Source organism: Stylophora pistillata, chromosome 5 (genome assembly GCF_964205215.1).
Source record: "Stylophora pistillata chromosome 5, jaStyPist1.2, whole genome shotgun sequence".
Taxonomy (NCBI): Eukaryota; Metazoa; Cnidaria; class Anthozoa; order Scleractinia; family Pocilloporidae; genus Stylophora; species Stylophora pistillata.
In genome coordinates, this window is record NC_142523.1 from 38,939,094 (window position 1) to 38,946,536 (window position 7,443).

General features: G+C 40.1%; 1 long non-coding RNA gene across 1 annotated transcript in view; it reads right to left on the minus strand.

The window, feature by feature from the left end:
* Positions 1-218: 218 nt before the first annotated feature.
* Positions 219-7,443, minus strand: part of LOC148731895 (uncharacterized) — a 19,083-nt gene continuing 11,858 nt past the window's right edge. The window contains exon 4 of the long non-coding RNA XR_016002132.1: positions 219-304. This is a non-coding gene — a long non-coding RNA (uncharacterized LOC148731895). The remainder of the gene's footprint in view (positions 305-7,443) is intronic.

The following is a 7,443-nucleotide window of genomic DNA, read 5'->3' on the forward strand; positions in this document are numbered from 1 at the left end:
GTTTGCCGTTGCCTTAAAAGGCACTCTTGAAAAAAAGACAAAAGGAAAAAATAACTTATATTATGGTCAACAGCTCGTCATAAGCGTCTACAATGCATTCTTGTCTCCAAGTTGAGTGGTTAAAGATGAGCACACCATTGATGGAATCTCGCTCCAGTGCACTCTCAAGAGTAACATCGCCCCAGTCTCCCAGATGTGGAGTTTACCCGACCGAACAGCGCTTTCGTGGCGCCAGTGCAATTGTATGAATTGATGGCGTACTTATCATTGCATCTGTCATCCCGAAGAGAGTGAACTGTATAGTCTGGAAAAAAACACAAATATTATTGTAAAAAATCTGCTCGGGAAGGTCACGTGTGTAGTAGGGGAGGGGAGGGAAGGTGGTTGATTGTTGGATGTTCCTTCGAGTAGTCGGTTTAGTTTTGAAAACTGATAGAAAATCATTGCAGAATTCTTACGGAGATACAAAATACAAAGTACGTATAACTGAAGCAACAGTTAAGTTCGGAATAATGTAGTTGAAAATCAGACTCGTAGTTGAATTTTTGATTATTATTAGTAACTTGCTTTTTATCGTATTAAAAGCTTGAATTCTTATAGATGTTTAGGTGTCTTTTTCTAACTGCAAAATGGCAATTTTTTCGCGCACGTTGCTACTTTTTTCACTTACCCGTTCAGAGAGGTATCGATTACAAGATCAGTTAGGATGAAATTTGGAATCGCATTGATCATATTCAAAGGAATAACACGAAATCAGAACTGACCTATTGTTAGGGATCAGCCATTATTTGTCTTGGGGGAGAGGGGGAAGGATCTTGGTCGTGTAACGATAACATTTATCTGATCTCCCCTAAGGCTCTGTAAAATTCTCATGATCCCTCCTTATTGGCAGCTAATAGGCAGTATATTTTCCGTAGTCCAGTCCCCTCTTCATACTCGAGGTGCGACTGAAATCGAAGATCCAACACAGACACAACAATAGGATTTCACGGGGATCAATAATTATAATAGATAATTACTGAGGCACATGACATTATGAGAAATATTGCAGCCAGCTGAGGCCGTAGGCCTCAGCTGGCTGCAATATTTCTCATAATGCCATATGCTTCAGTAATTACCTATTAATTAGAAAGGGAAGGTTCTTTGACGCAAAAAGTCTCTGATGAAAAAATTAACTCCCTTCCCTAAGAAATACGTTTTTGCTTTGCTTCGATCAATTCGAAGCTTCAACATCGAACCGCGTAACTCCCTGGACATTTGAACTTTTGAATACTGGTTTGTTCTAATTCATATGCCTCGGGGCCAAAATGTGTTCAAACATGACCCTGCTTAAGTTCCAGCCGAAGTTGATGGTTAATTTCTTCGGTAAAAGGCAAAATGAGGGACCTTGACTTTCTACTTATTAACCAGGCTTTAAACCCTAACCCTTGTACAACTTTTTTCATGAGCCGAACGCTCACGAAATAAGCATTTTACTTTTAAGCACCTCCATGTTAAAAGAGAAAACACTTGTATTCCATTTGAAAGACTTAATACTCTCAGTTCAAATTCCCCACTACAACCGGGCAAGTTTTAAATTACCTTAATTACCGAAATTCTCAAAATAAAAAGCCTTCTGGCTTTCTCTTCTATTAGAAATTACACAATATTGTAATTTGTCGTAGATAAGAACGATCCTTCGCAGTAAAGCACTATTTGAGCAATAGTTCTTATCTACGTCTCATAACCGCAGTTCACTCATATGTTTCATATGTTTGTTGTTGTTCGATTTATCATCTACGGGTTTATATCGAATTAATTTGATGGCCTGCTCCCAGTTGGCTTGTTAGCTCAATTGGTAGAGCGCTGCACTAGTATCGCAGAGGTCAGTGGTTCGAATCCCGTACAGGCCTGAAATTTTTTTCAGGTCTGATTTCCACTATTGCTCAAATAGTGCTTTACTGCGAAGGATCGTTCTTATCTACGACAAATTACAATATTGTGTAATTTCTAATAGAAGAGAAAGCCAGAAGGCTTAGTATTTTGAGAATTTCGACTAAATGGCTTACGCTTATACAGTGACAATTAAATGGAATATGTACGATAAGTGTTAAACACGAAGGCGCGCTATTAAAGGAGCCTTAGGTCCCACTGGACCATTTGTCAATCAACCGTCGTGTGATGTAGAACTCTTAGAGTCAAGTCAGCTTGAGCTACAGCTACTCCAAAGCAGTGAACAGCGGGCGCATTCCTCAAAATTGTTTTACGTCTTCATCACAATACAAGAATTCTTGAGATTTGTATTTCCTTTCTCCAATGGAAACTGTCTTTATTTGTGGCGGTAAATTTGAGATCGAAGTAGGTGGTTCGCAAGTTACCTCATGCCACCATGCTAGTGGAAGTAAACAATAGATATCTCATTAGCTCCTTTTGTTCGTCTACCAGCATTTAAATTTGACCCGCACACGTCAACGGTGAGTGACAAATGAGCCCAGGTCTTCCCAGGGAAGACTTCTTTATGTAGCGCGCCTTCATGTTTAAAATCTTTCAAAAGCCTGCTTCAGAATTGTACTCTGGTCCTGTGCAAAATTCCATTTCAAACAAGAGGAATGATAAGTTATCCAGTGATGATGTTTGGGAGATCACACGGTTTTCATGTTTAATAGATCGACGGAGGGGGACTAGTCGTCCCCGACAGAATAAAAAGGAGGACTATTGAAAATATACTGCTAATGAGTGGGGGGGGGGGGGGGGGGGGGCGAGATTTTAAGAATATGCTGAGTCTCATGAGGGATATGAGGTAAATTTTATTTTCTCTAAGAGAGCAGCTGGAAATCACAGTACACGCTGGTCAGCTTTGAGGCAAGAAGGCGTGTTCTTAATCTTCCGACAGTTTTTACAACTCGAATTTCCCCCTTGCGTGTTTTGGCGCAAGGCGTTTGGAACGTTACGAAGGCATTCTTAAAAGTGAGCTCTTAAAAGTGGTCTTTCTTCAGATTGGCTTGCTTATCGTAAAATCTGTAATAGATATTCTGCTCTTCTCAAGTCTACTCGAGCTTCTTATTACTCAGATTTAATTGGTCAGTGCGCTGGTGACTCCGGCGGGAAGTTGTTCAAATTGGTTTCATTCCTTTGTAAGGGTCCTAATGTTAATGATCTACCACCTCATGATGACCCAGTTCTACTTGCGAATAAATTTGGGGAATTCTTTGTTAAAAAAATTGAACTCATCAAAGATTCCATCAGTGATATTGAAGTTAGTCCTCCTTATTCTGATACTGCTGCTCCAGCTGTAGAACTTGACAGTTTTTCGCCGTTATCAGTGGAAGATGTTTGCAATATAATCAGTACATCGTCTAATGCCTCATGCTCCCTGGATCCAATCCCTACATGGCTTGTGAAGTCTTGTCTTGACGTCCTTGCGCCCTCCATTACTCGCATGGTAAATTTGTCTATTCGCCACGCCTATGTTCCCGATGATTGGAAAACTGCAATTGTGAAACCTCTATTAAAGAAACCCGGTCTAGAGTTAACTTATAAAAACTTCCGTCCGGTAAGCAATCTAACATTCATCTCCAAGATCGTCGAAAAGGCGGTTCTTTCTCAATTGTTTAAGCACTGTGAATACAATGCTCCTCTGCCGAAGTTACAATCAGGGTTTCGAAGATTTCACTCTACCGAAACTGCCTTGCTTAAGGTTCAAAGTGATATTCTTATGTCAATGGACCATCAGGAAATTACGCTTCTTGTGCTACTGGATCTAAGCGCTGCTTTTGATACAATCGATCATCAGATTCTCCTTAATGTTCTTGAAAGCGATTTTGGAATCGTTGGCTCTGCCCATAAATGGTTTGCGTCTTATCTGTCTGGCCGAAAACAACGTGTTCTCATAAACGATCGAACATCAGATGATTTTCATTTGAACTGCGGTGTCCCACAAGGCAGCTGTATGGGTCCTATTTTATTCATATTATACATATCTCGACTATATCACGTGATCGCTAACCATCTCCCCTCTGCTCACGGATATGCCGATGATACACAACTTTATCTGTCGTTTAGACCCAATGACATATCTTCGCAAGACCACGCCATAGCTGCTCTTGAAGCCTGCATTTCGGATGTCCGCTCATGGTTGATTTATAATCGCCTGTTAATTAACGATTCTAAAACCGAATTCTTAGTTGTTGGTTCCCGCCATCAATTATCAAAAATCGCAATTGATTCCATCACAGTCGGTAATTCTACCATTCAGCCTCTCAACAGTGTTCGAAACCTGGGTTCCTGGTTTGACTCCAATATGTCCATGTCCATTCACATTGGTAAGATCTGCAGCAAAGCTTTTCATGGATTGTATAAAATTCGCCAAATTAGGAAATTCCTCAGTCCTGAGTCCACGAAGACTCTTGTTCACGCATTTGTGACTTCGCATTTAGACTATTGCAACTCCCTTTTATTTGGCGTACCCAAGTACCAGACAGAGCGTCTTCAGAAGGTGCTTAACGCCGCTGCTCGACTAATTTTTAGGATTCCCAAGTTTCACCACATCTCGTCCGCCTTATATAATCTTCACTGGCTTCCTGTGGCTTATCGCGTCCATTTTAAGTTGTTACTTTTAATTTATAAAGCTTTAAATAACCAAGGCCCACTATACATAAAAGAATATCTGCAGCCACACAGTGTCAAGGGTCATCAGCTACGTTCCTGCGATCAGGGTCTCCTTAAGGTCCCAAGAACTAACTTTAAGACCTTTGGTGATCGTGCCTTTGCCCGTTCTGGACCTTTTTTGTGGAACGAACTGCCGCTTGAAATTCGAAACAGTCCAAGTGTAACGATTTTTAAGTCAAAGCTTAAGACACATCTATTCAAGCTGGCTTACAGTTTGTTTTGATATTTTGTCGTTTATCATTTTAATATTTGTAGTTAATAATGTTGTAAAGCGCTTTAGAATATTTTATAATTTTAGCGCTTTAGAAATGTAAATTATTATTATTATTATTATTATTATTATTCGCTGGTAAGCTGGCTAACATGAAATTGGCTCACCGTTATTAGCTGTCACGCCTACGTCAGCTGCGGTAATTACAGCCCTGCCAACTGGTCTCACTGGGTTGTAGTTTCTTGAAGGATTACGTTAGCGTTGTCATAGTAGCATCGGACAACATCATTCTTCTACCGCCAGAGCAGTCATCAAGTGTATTTATCAAGCCGCAGAGTTTATAGGCTTCCCGGATATGGCCCTTCTTCTCCCGAGCTCATTCTATCGTTTTTCACCATTCAGTTTACCAACGCCAACAGCTCCGCGTGTGATATGTTAAAGACCTAATGAATCATACTGAACTGAAGGAGATAACGGTGGCAGGGTCTGCTTTGATGTCTATGGCATGTTTGTCGGAACAGTTCTTCATTACCTTTTTGCAAAAACGGATTTGTGCACCAGCTATCACTGCTAAGGGCTAAACTGGTTTCATTAAAAAAAGGTCGACATACTGCACAAACTGCCCAAATAAAACAAGGAAATTTAAAGATTGCAACAGCTGTATAAATCTGTTTTCATCTCCATTTCACTTTTATCTATTCAGTTCCTAAAACCCTTTTTACTGAACTTAATTGATACCAAAGTCTGGATTTTAAGTATTTTTATCTCCAAAACAATCAGAAATAATCAACGCAAAAAAGCAAACAAATAAGCAAAAACATATACATCCTCTCTGAAAATGTAGTCTTTTGAGTTCAGTTTTTCTCTCAAAGAAAAATAATCATCTGGACAGAGAAAAGCACCTTTACACCAGAATCTCTGAATTAAACGTACAAAACCAACTACTTCATTTCCCCTTAGAAATTCGCTTTTTTTTGCGTCGATCAACTCGAGCTTCAACATCCCGCGGACATTTTAAACTATTGTTTGTTTTCAAATTCCTGTCCCTCCGAGCCAAAATTGTGTTCAAATACCACATCCAGGTGTGAGATTTTCTTCGGGATGTCCGAGATTAGCGTTGAATGGTTCGCATTTCGGAAATTACAATCGTTCAAGAAATTAAAATTTAGCTAGAATCTGTCCTCGATCTCTTTTGGCAAAAGTTCCGGAATTCTCTGTTGGATAAAAAGCGCCCCCGCCAACATCAACTCCGGGGGTCCCGTAAATCCTCTATTAAGCCCTCCCCCTCTGATTAGCCCCCCTCTGATTAGCCCCCCTCTTTAGAGGAAGAAATTCATTAAGCCCCCCCCCTCTATTAAGCCCCCACCCTTCCCCCTCAGAAAAACAAAAGTTCAAAATAATATTCCATGTCAGTAAGTACGATAAATTTATTTAAGTAATGTAATTTTAGTTTGTCACTTAATAATTATCCCTTATCGAGCGACTCCCGGAATATTCCGGGCGCACGTGTTCGTCCATGCGGACGGGTCCCGGAATATTCCGGGTTTCCAAACATCATCGTTTTATTGGCGGAGAAGTTCGGAATATGTCGGGCTTATTTTGAGCGTTTGCACATGACGTCATAAAAACCGCGGGAAAGTTGAGACGCCATGTTGGTGTTCCACATTTTTCAACATGGCGGGATATCCTCTCTCAGATTATGCGAACACGCTCGATCCCCACGTGAAAAACGTCATTTAGAGAAGATATCTTGTGTTGGAATCGATCCTCTCTTGTTATCAGACAAAAAATACGATCCAGAGTGCCTGCCTCTGGTCGAATCGATGGATTTATTGTTGTTTTTGGTGCTTGACACGAGTTATTACAGTAAAGACTATTTTAAGGCGTATAAGAGTTTACAGAAGATGGTTGTAAACATGAAAGTGTTGCTATTGAAACTTATGAAAAGATCATGAAGGAAAAGCGCATCAACTTTCAGGTAACGAAATGTGGGACGCTTATCAATAAACAATATCCATGGTTACATGCCACACCTGACGTTTTGTGTAGGTGTGATTGCTGTGGGAATGGATGTGGGGAGGTCAAATGCCCCTATTGTTTAAAGGATATAGACTTGGAGCAGTATATTAACAAATACAACTCATGCCTACTTTTACCAAATCCAACAGTAAATATTCACTGCTGAAAAGCTTTATTTTGACTTTGTTGTTTGTGGTTTTCGTGAGCAAATTGATCTCTTCTGTGAAAGAATTTTGCCTGATTTCAGACACTGGCACTCTGTTGTTTCCAAACTTAATCACTTCTGGAGATACTGTGTGCTACCAAAAATTTTGGGAAGGTGGTATACTCAAAAGTGAAGTTTGTCTCATTCATCCCCTTATCCCAATTGTTTTTGCTTGTTTTTGCAGACTGGCAGCTAGAGGGCCTGTGGTAACATGCACAAACCAAGCATGTCCCATCTTTACTTTTCATTTATCTTGTTTGAAAATTACAAAAGTACCTAACAAGTGGTTTTGTCCCCTGTGTCTAAAAACACCAGCAGCCAAAAATGAAAAATCAAAATGCAAACAGACAAGAGATATTTT